Source organism: Diabrotica virgifera, chromosome 10, assembly GCF_917563875.1.
Source record: "Diabrotica virgifera virgifera chromosome 10, PGI_DIABVI_V3a".
Classification (NCBI taxonomy): domain Eukaryota; kingdom Metazoa; phylum Arthropoda; class Insecta; order Coleoptera; family Chrysomelidae; genus Diabrotica; species Diabrotica virgifera.
This window is the reverse complement of record NC_065452.1, coordinates 147,574,520-147,587,403: the sequence shown is the minus strand read 5'-3', so window position 1 is coordinate 147,587,403 and position 12,884 is coordinate 147,574,520. Positions and strand designations below refer to the sequence as shown.

Genomic DNA, 12,884 nt, shown 5'->3' with positions numbered 1-12,884 from the left:
CCTTTCATCGATTGTCATTTGTTTCACGAGATGCTAATAGACCGTGATAGTCGTGACGTCAAAACGTCAAAAAAAGTTTTCCAAACACGTTATGTCTAGGTACACGCTAAAATGTACGCAAATAAAAAAGTTAAACTTCATCAAGCTAGTGACTATTTAGCGTGGGCAGTGACTGTATATTTTGATACACGCTATTTTGGTATGTTTAGGCCCGGTTGTACAATCGAGGTTCAACTCCGGCTCAGCGCCATTACCGAGTTCAGGGCAAGAAGTGCGTTGTACATACAAAGTTTAAGCTTGAGCTCGGTTTAAGCCCGGGTTCAGCTGAGCGGTCGATGTTCGGCGGTTTAACGCTGGTTCAAGCATTTTTAACCTCACATTTTTGTCATTGTCAACGGAAATCATAATATTTACACCTTAAAAATGAACCTCATTGAAAATTTAACTAATAATGAAGATTTTCTGGAAATGGTAAATATTCTAGAAGGAAGGAGAACACAGAAACAGTGTAGGTCTAGAGAAAATCATTTTGAAAATGGAAGGATAATGCATTGTTGCAAAGATTTTGGATATCTGTTCACTGTTCACTATTTGTATGAAACTAATATTGCTCATAGAATAAAAAATCGAACAGATAGGTAAGAACGAGAACGAAAACAAGTGGCAAATTTGTTATTGACATTTCAAGAACCAAGCTGTATCTTCTAAGAACATGGTTTTTATTGCCTTAAATTAAGGTTTTGTGCAGTGAAGTGGGCCCATATCACTGGTTTTAAGCAACAGGCTCCTTTTTGCAACTTGTGAATGATTTTGAAGCAAATGTAGAAAACGATTTTGTTAATTTATTAAATTAGATGTACATAATTTATTAATAAATCTTAAATTAATTATATTTGTACCATGCTTATGTAGGTACATATTATCACTTTATTTAATAATAATTACAAACTAATTTACCTTCTAAAATTATTTAAATTACCTACCTACTTCCCTAGAATAAGGCAAATATTAACATTTTTGAGTGAATTTGAAATCATAGCTGTAAACAGTTAAATATTTATGAGAAGAGAATGTGAAGATTGAATTAGTATCTTCTTTGGTGATAGTGGTTACGGAGTCAAGAAAACCTGATAACACCCTTACGCAATCCTTCATCACAAGCTGAAATTTTATTTAATGAGGCACAATGAGAATGCAGAATGCATAGACACAGTTGAATGGGTCTACCGAATAACAATTGTTAAGTGCCATGTGATTCGTTTTTAAGAAATCGAACAAAAACTGTTAAAATTGGAATATTGGTAAATTTACACATTTAAAGGTTAGTTATTAATACAGTTTGTAAATAACTGTACTGTATTACTAATCCTTTTTTAATGGCATGGACTATATGTCAATCAGCCAGTCAAAGCATGACGAATATATTAAGAAGAATATAGGTACATTTAAAGACCGTAAAGTCCATAAAATATCAATGACGAAGAAAAGTTAGTTCAGTTGAGATGTAATTTAAGTACTGAAATTAAACAGATGGTACTAAGCTGAAGTAATTAATTACTAATCCTTAAAATGTATAAATTTACCATTATTATAATTTTAACAGTTTTTGTTCGATTTCTTAAAAACGAATCACATGGCACTTTTATTCGGAAGGCCCATTCAATTGTAATTGGAACATCAATGATACACAATATTGCAATGCTTTTTAATAACCCTTTGCTTATACTACATAAAGAAGAAGAAGTAGCAATAACATTAGCCAAAAATGTAGTAAATCTAACTGTCTATAGTCTAGAGAATCATGAGAAGTACAATTTGTCAAACGTAGGAGGAGGTTGAAAATCTTATGCATGAATACTTTGTTAATTTAGAAATTTAAACTAATACATACAACAACTATTAGATATTTATAAAAATTTCTTACTATCTGCTACAATCAATGGCTTTGATAAACTTCTTTAAAATTTTGGGGGTTATTTGTTTCATTCTATTTTGTACAATTCTGCTTTATTATTTGGCCAAAGATACCAATATTTCTTTTTGAGAAGTGAAATTGGAAGGCTTTTTTGCGTCCAGTGTAGAAAAAAACACTTATATAAAAACAGTTTTTTACAAAAAGAAAATAAACACATTGCAATATCCTAATACTTATAATACCTATTCAAATGGTCTGTTCACAAATTTAACGTAGGAAATTGATTAAACTGATAAACTAAACGATAGAAAATACCGATTAAACTAATAACAGTAATAAAAGAATTATATTGACAAAAACCAAATAATAATACATAAATGGCGGGAAAATTTATGTCGAGAATTGACGGGAATTGCTTTGAATACGCATGCCTTACGTTGCCAACCTTACCAAAATTTGTATGAACCTCGGCTTAACTGAACTCGGCATTGAACAACCCGAATGAAGTTAAACCGACGCTCAAAATTGAACCCGGTTCAACTAAGCCATAGCTTAAGCCGCCAATGTACAATCGGGCCTTAGTGTTTGTTTGATAGAAAAATATTTGTTATGACGTTTAATTCTACCTAACTTTTTTATTTGCGTACACGGTAGCGTATACCCTAGAGACAACGTGTTTGGAAAAATTTTGACGTTTTGACGTCACACTATCATGGTCCATTCGCACACTTTAACCAACGTTGCCAATTGTACGCGTCCCAGTCAGTGCGCGGTAAATTTAAAATAGACGATGTATGGTGCCAGCACACAAACATGAAATTAATGATAAATAATATGAAGTAATATAATAATTTAATTATTAAAGGTAGTAATAATTTAATTATTAAAGGAATATAAAGTTCTAGTCAATATAAAGTTCAAAACATAAGTTTATTCAAGCTTTTAAGCGATATGTAAAAAAAAGTAAAAGTTTGTATTTCCATACCTAAATTGTATTTTGCGTAGTGATAAAAAATAGTGTTTGTCAAACTAAGTATGTAATATCTAAGGCTTAAGGAATACAATCAAGTCGTAAAAGTACCTACTCAAGAGCAACCAAACAATTATTTTACACATTAAAAAAATACCTCTAATACAACTATAGAAATACTTGAATTAATGCTAATATACAGGCTGTTATAACCAAAACAAAAATAAGCGATCGATAATGGCCGTTTACAGTAAATTAAAAGAAAATTTGATTAAAAATTATGGCCTTCTATGGAAAGTTTTCGTTATCATTGGGTTTTAAAGTGCTTTTCACTCAATAACAACCTTGTAGAGCACCGGTTCAAGTTAAACGTTGTTTTTGTATTTTTTATAACTCTTTAGTAAGCTTTGTCCATCAAATTGTACAATTTTCCATGACAATAAAATATATTTCTATTATAAGTTGTGTATTTGTTAAACCCAAGCATTGATTATTAATACAAAATATTAATATGATCAATATTAATCTCACAATATTCTTCTTCCTGCTGTGCCTATCCATAACGAATGTTGGCGATCATCATGATAATCTTCACTTTATCTGCAGCAACGCCGAAAAACTACACAGATGTTGTGTTGAATTGCATTCCTTTCTTAACCGTACTGCAATCCCAGTATGAATTTCATGTTAGACGTAACATATAAGGTACTCGCCAGAGTCATAAGAAGCAGATTGGAAAGGCACTTAAATGAGCAGGTTGGTGAATACCAGGGAGGATTCAAAAAGGGCAGATCCACCATAGATCAAATATTTGTATTGAAAATGATTCAGAGCAGTACTAACGAGCAACAGTTAACGCTAGAGTTCTGAGGTTCTTTAACCAGGTTGTTCTTCTTCTTATACCTCGCTTTCCAAATATTTTTCCTTGCAGAATAGCTTGTATGAGGGCATATCTGGATTCATGGTGGTTAGTACCTCCCGGTTCTTACCCATTTTTCTAAGGACCTCCTCATTTGTGGCCCGATCAGTCCATGGGCTTTTAAGAATTCTCTGATATAGCCACATCTCAAATGCTTCCAATTTTTGGCACATATCTTCGTTCAAGGTCCATGATTCAACAATCAACCCATAGAAGTTGTCAAACAAATAAAATATTTGGGAATCATTATTGATAATTTATTAACATTAAAAACGGTTTATTGATTACAGTTAATTTATTTAAATTTTATTACGGAAATTACCGTAATAATAATAATGTTTATTCATCATAAATATAACAATATAAATAAAATAATAAATTATAAAATCTTCATGAGACTAAAAACATATCAAAGTGTATAAGTTCATAAGAATATACATAGGAAGCCACAAGGAAATAAACCTGCATGTAGCTATAGCCCAAAGTAATTCCTTTTGTTTATCCAAATCTTCACTAGTCAAACCCCTTTGTGTTAAGTTCCAGCAGTTTCTCCTGTTCCTACATTTAAAATATCTGGTGTTAGTGGTGTTTGTTCCTAAAAATAAATACATCAATAAAAACTCTACATTGTGTACCATAAAAAATCATACAAGTGTATTTTAATATTATTTAAGAACAGTTACCATAATAAGACACAACAAAAAGGTATTAAGCGAAATAGACCTGAAACGGGAAGCTGCTATGTTTGATCTAATATATAAATGAATGTAAAACAAGATATATGGAGTGCACATAGTCAAATCAACATGACAATCTGAAGGTAGACAACAATACCTACAAAATTGTGCCTCCAATTTTCACTACCTAGGTTCAATAATAAATGCAGCAGTAATAAGTGTTTTTATGCATACAAAAAGTTAATGAAAATTAAGTTACTGAATCGTGAGTCTAATACAAAACGGTAATTAGACCAGTGGTCACATATGGATATGAAACTTGGACCCTCTCAACCACTGATGAAAATCAACTGAGAATACTTGAGCACAAAATACTAAGGAAGATATTTGGTCCAACACATTGCAGCGATGGTTCATAGAGAATTAAAATGAACCACAAGCTGTATGAACTAATGCAGAGCACATATATTGTTAGATTTGTAAAAAAGACTAAACTGGCTTGATCACTTAGAAAGAATGACAGATAATCGAGCTGTGAAAGTAATCCAAAGATGGAAGCCCCAAAGAAAAAGACCAAGAGGAGGCCCCATAAAAGATAGATAGATGACATAGAGGGGGATCTTAAAACCATGCACATCAGATAGTGTCGAAGGAGTATCCAAAGTATCTGACAGGGTAGAATGGAAAAACGTTGTTAAGTAGGCCAAGACCCACAAAAGGTTGTAGCGCCATTAGAAGAAGAAAATTTGAGGACAGTTTAGGTTTAGATTATACCTATGCGTTAAGGCGGTCCAAAACGTAAGCTTTGCATCTACCCATATTGTAATAAACTATATCTTACACTTACATGGTCGAGAGAAGTCTCAGCATTATTTTCTTCACTTTTATTTCTTTTATCAGCTATTTCCTTGCGTTCTAGATCACCATTTCTTTTTATTGCCTGGCTTTGGTACACTATGTTTTGGCGTTGATTGAGGTTTAATTTTAGATCTGTTTTCCTTTTTTTGGCTTTTATCCATTGGTCCCGTTCCCGACTTAGTTATTGTTGTTAGGATATATGATTTGGATTTGATTTATTTCTTAGAATATAAATATAAAATATAAGTTTTATTTTATATTTCAAGATTATTTATATTTACAATTTACCGTCGATCATCTGTCAATTGTCAAATTGGTGTCAAAGTTCGAGATTTTAGCGACTTGGCAACGTTGGTTAAAGTGTGCGAATTAGGGATTCCAATGAACTGTCAGTGGTGGCCGGTGGATGGCTAAACTGACATGGCCATAGAAATAGATAAGGGGGGTGGTCATCGCGTATCTAATGTTTACATTAAATATTGACAAATTTGTAAAGAATATTCTGTTTGGTTTTGTTTTTTTGTTAATTGTGTAGCGAAATCTGTGAAATTGTGATAGCAAATTAAATATGAAGTGGTTTAATAATTGGATACGCCTATGGATGACAGGTTTGCCATCCAGCAGCCATATTATATCACGTGATTTGGAATGCCTAATTAGATTCTCGTTTTGTTTCCAGCTTCTGTCAAATGTCGCATAATTCGTGGATAATAACAATATACACGGATTATACAACATATGAAAGAAGCTCGAAACAAATGGGTGCGTTCGGACGACCATAGCGGCTGGCGGTCAGCAGAAATCGGCTGAGTGGTTGTATCCAGCTAAGGTATCCAGCCGTGATAGGGAAAGCTTAGTAAAATCTCTCCGCGGCTCCCGCGGCTGGCTTCCAGCGGTGACGTCTGACAGCTACTGCTGGCTCAGCCAGCTGTCCAGCCGCTGTGGTCGTCCGAACGCACCCAATGACTGTGAACAAATACTATTGACTGTAATACATACAACTCTTGAAATTTCCCATTACCTTTGAGGAAGCAAACAATATAGCGCCATCTAGTGGTGTGCGGTGATAACCAGAGCAATCTAACCTTACATTCATAAAATTGCTTTATTATTGTTTTTGTATAAGTGTTTGAACTATTTTTATTTTAATTTAATTTAGCAAAATTAGCTCGTTATTCAAATATTTATAAAATTAAATTTGAATCTTTACCTCAAATTTTACATTTTCAAAACGTAGTTTCACTTCAAGCCGACAGGTGGCGCTAGCGCGCTAGTGGCAATAGCCTACAGAAATTCCGAACATGAAGCAACAAGCAACATGCTATTCTCCATCAATGATGATAACCGGAATAGAAATGAAGCTTCTTCAAGATCTTATTTTAGGAAGATATTGCCTCCCTGCGAAAAGGAACCTACATCCCTGTTGAAAACTTCAACCTACGTTGAAAACTTAAAAGATGCGTGAGGCCAGCAACCCTATTCCTACCATCAAACCTTTTGCTTCTACTATTTACTACTATTGAAACACTGATATGCCCTTTGCTCCGCTATGATGCTATATAATTTATATATATTGTCTAATTTAGACAGAGACATAAAGTACCGGGCCTACACATATCAAAATAGCGTGCACCAAAATATAAAGTCACTGCGCACGCTAAATAATGACGTCACTGGCTTGATGAAGTTTAATTCGCGTGTACCTAACTTTTTTATTTGCGTACACGTTAGCGTGTACCTAGACACAGCGTTTATTTACACACACTTTACTACAAAATATAATTTATAAATATATGTATTGTTACGACAGTTCCGTAAGATGGTCAAAACGCATGACATCGCACTAACTAAATGGATATAGACTCGACTAAACTACTTACTAATCTACTTGAATAAATATTTGTTTTTCAGACAAGAAGTTTAGTTATACTAAATTACCGCCTACTCGCTACTCGACTAAAATACTAGCATAGTGCGAACTAGGAAGTGTAGTTTTAAACGGCTATTCTATCAAGTAGACTAGTTCGGCTAAAAAGCATGCGCAGTGTACTCGACCGCTAAAAAAAACAAGACTTTAAAGAGAGTTATGAAATCAAATAACTAAAGTCTACTTTTTCGAATCACTATGAAATCACTGGTATTTGAAGTAAGTCTTCTGATGAATTTAAAAATCGTCCAAAAATCTTATTATCCCAGGCCCCAGGGCCAGTTTTTTTATATTTTTGATACTCTTAAACGGAATCTTGTATCAATTGTTACTTAAATCATATAATTAACGTATTTTTAAATTATCTGTGTGAGACCACAGTGTGGTGAGACAGGTGAGACCCGGTAAAAGCAATTTTGAATCAAGTGCCGCCATTTTCATGTCGAGTGACACCGAGTATGGCCGATTTGATTTGTGACGTAAATTCAAAATTAGAAGAAACCATTTTATAAAAACGCCGCAGCTATCAAAAATATTCATTGGGAATAGAATAGAATAGCAAAGGTAAGAATATTTTACTTTATAAATGTATATGTAAATAATGATAAAGAAAAATCTGGAATCAAACTTTCTTTTTGAATCTCGTTCTGTGATTCGAATTCAAACCACAAAACTTAACAGTCGATTTTTAATGTTATGATCTTGAATCAAAGTATATTATAAACTATATTATTTCATTATAACTTACAGTTAATACGTTTACCATAATAATAATTAAATATAAATGTGCTCGGCATATTACATTTTTTAAATTATTTCCGTTAGCATATTTCTTCCACAGAACACGACATTTTTAAAATTGACATATGAATGAAGTCAAAGTCAGTTGGTGAGAGTGATAGTGTATTTGGCGTCATTCTCGTTTGAGTTTAAATACAAATTAAGTTTTTCGTTTTCAGTTTGTTGGCGTAAAAGTTAAAAATGTTTTCAGATTGTACTTGTGTATCCTCTTATGTTTAAAACAGTTATTAAATAGGTATATAATTCAGTGAAAAATGGTTTAAGTTCATTGTGTAATTTGGATATACCTACATAGTTACAATAATTTTTATACCTACTGTAAGTATATTTTTTTACTTTGAAAGTAACAAGTTACGGAAAGAAAGTAGAAATTATGTTCACAACATTTATTCCCATCATCTAATGAACATTGCAGCTGTTGTTGGTCTGAATTACTTAAACCAAAGTGATATTCAGATCTTTCCTGAGGGGTTTTTCAATCAATTACTTTATTCCATTTTTTCATAGTGTGACTAGCAAGGGCGGATCCAGGACCCATTTTCGGGAGGGGCCATGAACTTTTTTGGGTAGGGGTACCGGGGGATCTGGGAGTCATTTTTAAAAATTAGGGTTACAATATAGAGTTTTAAGGCACCACAAACTTTTGAGTGCCATAAAGACATTCAAAATTCCTACACATTTCTTCGGATCCAAGTGCAGTTCTTTTAACAAGTTAAATACTTATTTTCCCAATGCCTCTAATGTCAGGCCTTGTTCTTCCCCTCTTTATTGAGTTTCACTCATTATTTTTATGTTCTTATAAGCGTCAGTCAACTTGACAAAGTCTTCACGAATGTTATTGTGTATGTATCTCAAATTTAAAGAAAACTGTTCCACGTGGAATACGTCGGTCATTTTTTTAAATATGACAGAGTAATAATTTGCACTTTGAACCTGATTCATTATTTGTTTAATTATTTCTTTACCACAACATGTTATCAATTGATTTTGACTGGTGCTTGAAGATGCTGTGGATAGGTGTTGCTTAAGAGTCTTATCTTCTGATGCTACCTTAACAATTCCCCTCATTACTAGGTCCAGCATCTTCGTCCAGAAGCAGAAGGCTATCATCACTATGGCCTCTTAGAGGAATGTTTTGTCGACCTAAAGAACACTATAGACTCTACTATTGGTCTTAGTCTTTCTCTATTTTCTTGTATCTGTTTAGACTTCTGAGGGTATATCTAGTTAATGACTGACTTTTGCGGGTTGCAACAACTAGAAAATCCAACCCAACCTGAACGAACTTCTTGTGATATGATGTTTTTTCATGAGTTTGTATGGCTCAGTCTTTGCCCATGAGTTTGACGAAAGATGTTAAAGGTTTCGCGACAAGGCTTTGGGCTATCATCCCTTTATTGTGAAAATATTTTTCATTAGAAAAATAAAGCGCAGCACTTGCAAAATCTCTTTTGAATGTGCGAAAGTACCAAACTCCTTTGTTCTGAGTGCTCGCGGCCCAAGTAACGCTACATTTCTTTTTTATTCTTTGTGTGGAGAAAATGGAAATTGATACGATTTTGATGACTTTTCAAGGTCGTTCTGTTGATTTAAAGAACATAATAATATGTCTTTCTTGAGGTTTCCGTTACTGCTTTTGTTCAATTCTAGTCCAGAAGACATAATATTATATACTTATCCACTGTTTTGTACATACCTATACATGTGTTTGAAATTAAAAACATTTGAACTGTAAATAATTAAATTCATATTTTTTTAATTCTCGGAGGGGGCCATGGCCCCCATGGCCCCCTCCCTGGATCCGCCCTTGGTGACTAGTCTTAGTAATACTATTTCGTTTTACTAGTTTCAAGGCCCTGTAGTTTTTGCATTATTGAACACATTATTCTTTGTTTATTTTTTAGTCACTAATATACCAAAAATTTAATTCTACAAAAACTAGTTCTGATATAAGGTAATTTGAAGATAGTTAATGAGTTTAGCTTGTATAGGGATTTAATTTAAATAAGCAGAACCTTTACTCATTATAGACCAGGTGTTAATTTGATTTTGCTTCATCAGTGAACTTAATACCTATTTCCAATTCAACTTTAAAATGGTTAGCAAAATGTTTTGCCACTGGCAACAGGGACAAATTGTCTGCTGTAATTTTGCCCCCACAAGATAGTGATCTTAGTCAGAGTTTGCCCCGCGATATGTTCTGACATTAGTTATGTTTGTTGCCCATCTTTTTAAGAGATTAGGATATGGTTAATTTGATTAGTTTCGTTGTTTCCTGGTATTTTCCATGTTCCTTTATGGATATCTTTTCTCTGGAAGTTAGTACTGACAACTACATAATTATTTACTGATGCGATTTGTGCAACCCTAAGTCCATTTTGACTGATTTCAGTATGCAAACTATGTTTCCTAAATACACTCACTGGCAGAGAAAACGGGCACCCCAAAAAATGGGTCATTTTTAATGTCTTGTATTTCCTAAACCTGATGTCCGATTTAAGTAATTTTTTTAATATGTTATAGCCTTATTCTTTATCAATATCGCTGTAATAATATTGTTGCTAGACGGGTACATTGTCATTGTATACAGGGTGTACGAATCAAACTGTGTTTATTTCTCTAACTTTGGAACACCCTGTGGAATGTTCTAGCTTTTATAAAATACTGAAATTAAAACCCAACTATAGCCTCAGGTTTTCTTAACATTCTGTTTTTTGATTCATTCGCTTATGTTGGATAATAAAAAAGTTAGGCACTTTAACAACTACCCCTGTTTTTCGACAATACAGGGTGTTTTTAAATAAGTACGACAAACTTTAAGGGGTAATTCTGCATGATAAAATAATGGCAGTTTGCTTTATAAAATAACGTATGCCCCGCAAATGCTTCGTTTCCGAGATAGGTGGTGTTGAAATTGTTCTTACAAACTGACGATTTATTCATTGCTCTAAAACGGTTTGTGATATGCAAATGAAATTTGGTAGATTTTAAGAGCTAGTTATTGCGCATTTTTTGGCATACAATTAAGAATTTTATATTCACCATTGGCGTGCATACGGGATATATCTAAAATATTTATACCCGTATGCATGCCAATGGTGAATATAAAATTCTTAATTGTATGCCAAAAAATGCGCAATAACTACCTCTTAAAATCTACCAAATTTCATTTGCATATCACAAACCGTTTTAGAGAAATAAATAAATCGTCAGTTTGTAAGAACAATTTCAACACCCCCTATCTCGGAAACGAAGCATTTGCGGGCATACGTTTATAAAGCAAACTGTCATTATTTTATCATGCAGAATTACCCCTTAAAGTTTGCCGTACTTATTTAAAAACACCCTGTATTAACGAAAAACAGGGGTAGTTGTTAAAGTGCTTAACTTTTTTATTATCCAACATAAGCGAATGAATCAAAAAACAGAATGTTAAGAAAACCTAAGGCTATAGTTTGGTTATAATTTCAGTATTTTATAAAAGCTAGAACATTCCACAGGGTGTTTTAAAGTTTGAGAAAAAAACACAGTTTGATTCGTACACCCTGTATACAACGTCTAGCAACAATGTTCTAATCTAAGAAATCTGTGAAAATTAGTGCAGTTTTGCAGTTCTCTTTTTCGTTTTTTTGGCTCAAAAGCAATTACCATTAAAAATCAATTAAGGATAAGCTCCGTCTGTTTTGGAATAATTACCAGTGGCGTGCCTACTACTTTCCTAATTCTTTAATTTTTAATTTGACGATTATTATGGAGTGTGTTGTTTGTAAAATTATAAATAGCAGACCATATATAACATGTGACAGCTGCCAGAGGGCTACACACAGGGATTGTTCGAATCTTACTGCTAGTGAATTAAAAGTTATTGATCTTAAGGGAACCAGATTATTGAAGTATTACTGTGAAGAATGTGAAGCCGGAGTTAAATTAATTCCTACATTACTACAAAAAATTGGTGATTTACAAAACGAGTTGCAAGAAGTAAAAAAATGTGTTGAAGGTTACAAGAGAAGTGGGGAAATGTCATTGAGTGTTACGGAAGATTTAATCAGTGAAATTATGGATAGAGAGAGGAGAGCTTCTAATATTTATTTATTTATTTTTATTTATTTAAAACACGGGATACCCCATTGACAGTTAAATTACAAACAATATCAGTTTTCAAAACATAAATTACCTATAGTGTTAAAACAATAACAAAAGTTACATTTAAAGTTCACTACATACTAAAAATATACAAAATATAATTAGAACAAAATTCAACAATACCATACATATATATCACAAAGCAAGAGATCTTTTGAACCGAGATAAAGTTAAATTGAAAATATCATAATCAAATTCATTTAATAGCCCCATGTATCTATCCAATGGGTTATGAATGCCATATGTTGTTCTGTGGAAAGGAATGTTGAAAACCTGGTGGTAACGTAGAGCTTGGTTTGGAACATTGAATTTAATGTGATTTAACAGGTTTGGACAATCAATAAATCCATGTATGATCTTATATATAAATATAGCACCTGATATATCACGACGGTTCTTAAGTGGGGGTAAAGATAATTGTTGTTCAATATAGGAATAATCATGATTTCTAATGGCAGTGTGAACATGGTAAGCGCAATATCTCAAAAATCTATGCTGGACTCTTTCCAATGTATCAATATTATTCTGAAAATAGGGTGACCAAACAACTGAGCAGTATTCTAAAATAGATCTAACTAAACAACAATACACTAACCTTGTTGAATTAATGGAGAGGTACTTGCAATTCCTAGTAACAAAACCAAGAAGTTTAGATGCCTTTATTGAAATAG

General features: G+C 33.0%; 2 protein-coding genes across 29 annotated transcripts in view; one reads left to right on the top strand and one right to left on the bottom strand.

Annotated features, from left to right (window-relative positions):
* The window catches only part of LOC126893466 (protein claret segregational-like), a 649,821-nt gene that overhangs the window by 235,101 nt on the left and 401,836 nt on the right, over window positions 1-12,884 (top strand). For 2 of the 21 annotated variants that reach the window (XM_050663702.1, XM_050663689.1), the window contains exon 1: window positions 8,167-8,385. The exons of 17 other annotated variants lie outside the window; for them this stretch is intronic. The gene's annotated coding sequence lies outside the window, so the exon portion shown is untranslated. Of the gene's footprint in view, window positions 1-7,655; window positions 7,831-8,166; window positions 8,386-12,884 lie in introns of those variants that run through there. 2 more of the 21 variants (XM_050663690.1, XM_050663704.1) reach the window with 2 other exon arrangements.
* Window positions 1-12,884, bottom strand: part of LOC126893469 (protein disulfide-isomerase A6 homolog) — a 504,458-nt gene that overhangs the window by 214,898 nt on the left and 276,676 nt on the right. Inside the window, exons 8-9 of one of the 8 annotated variants that reach the window (XR_007701193.1) lie at window positions 2,158-4,399; window positions 829-1,161 (exon numbers count right to left, since the gene is read on the bottom strand). The exons of the other annotated variants lie outside the window; for them this stretch is intronic. The gene's annotated coding sequence lies outside the window, so the exon portion shown is untranslated. Of the gene's footprint in view, window positions 1-828; window positions 1,162-2,157; window positions 4,400-12,884 lie in introns of those variants that run through there. 8 annotated transcript variants of the gene reach the window in all.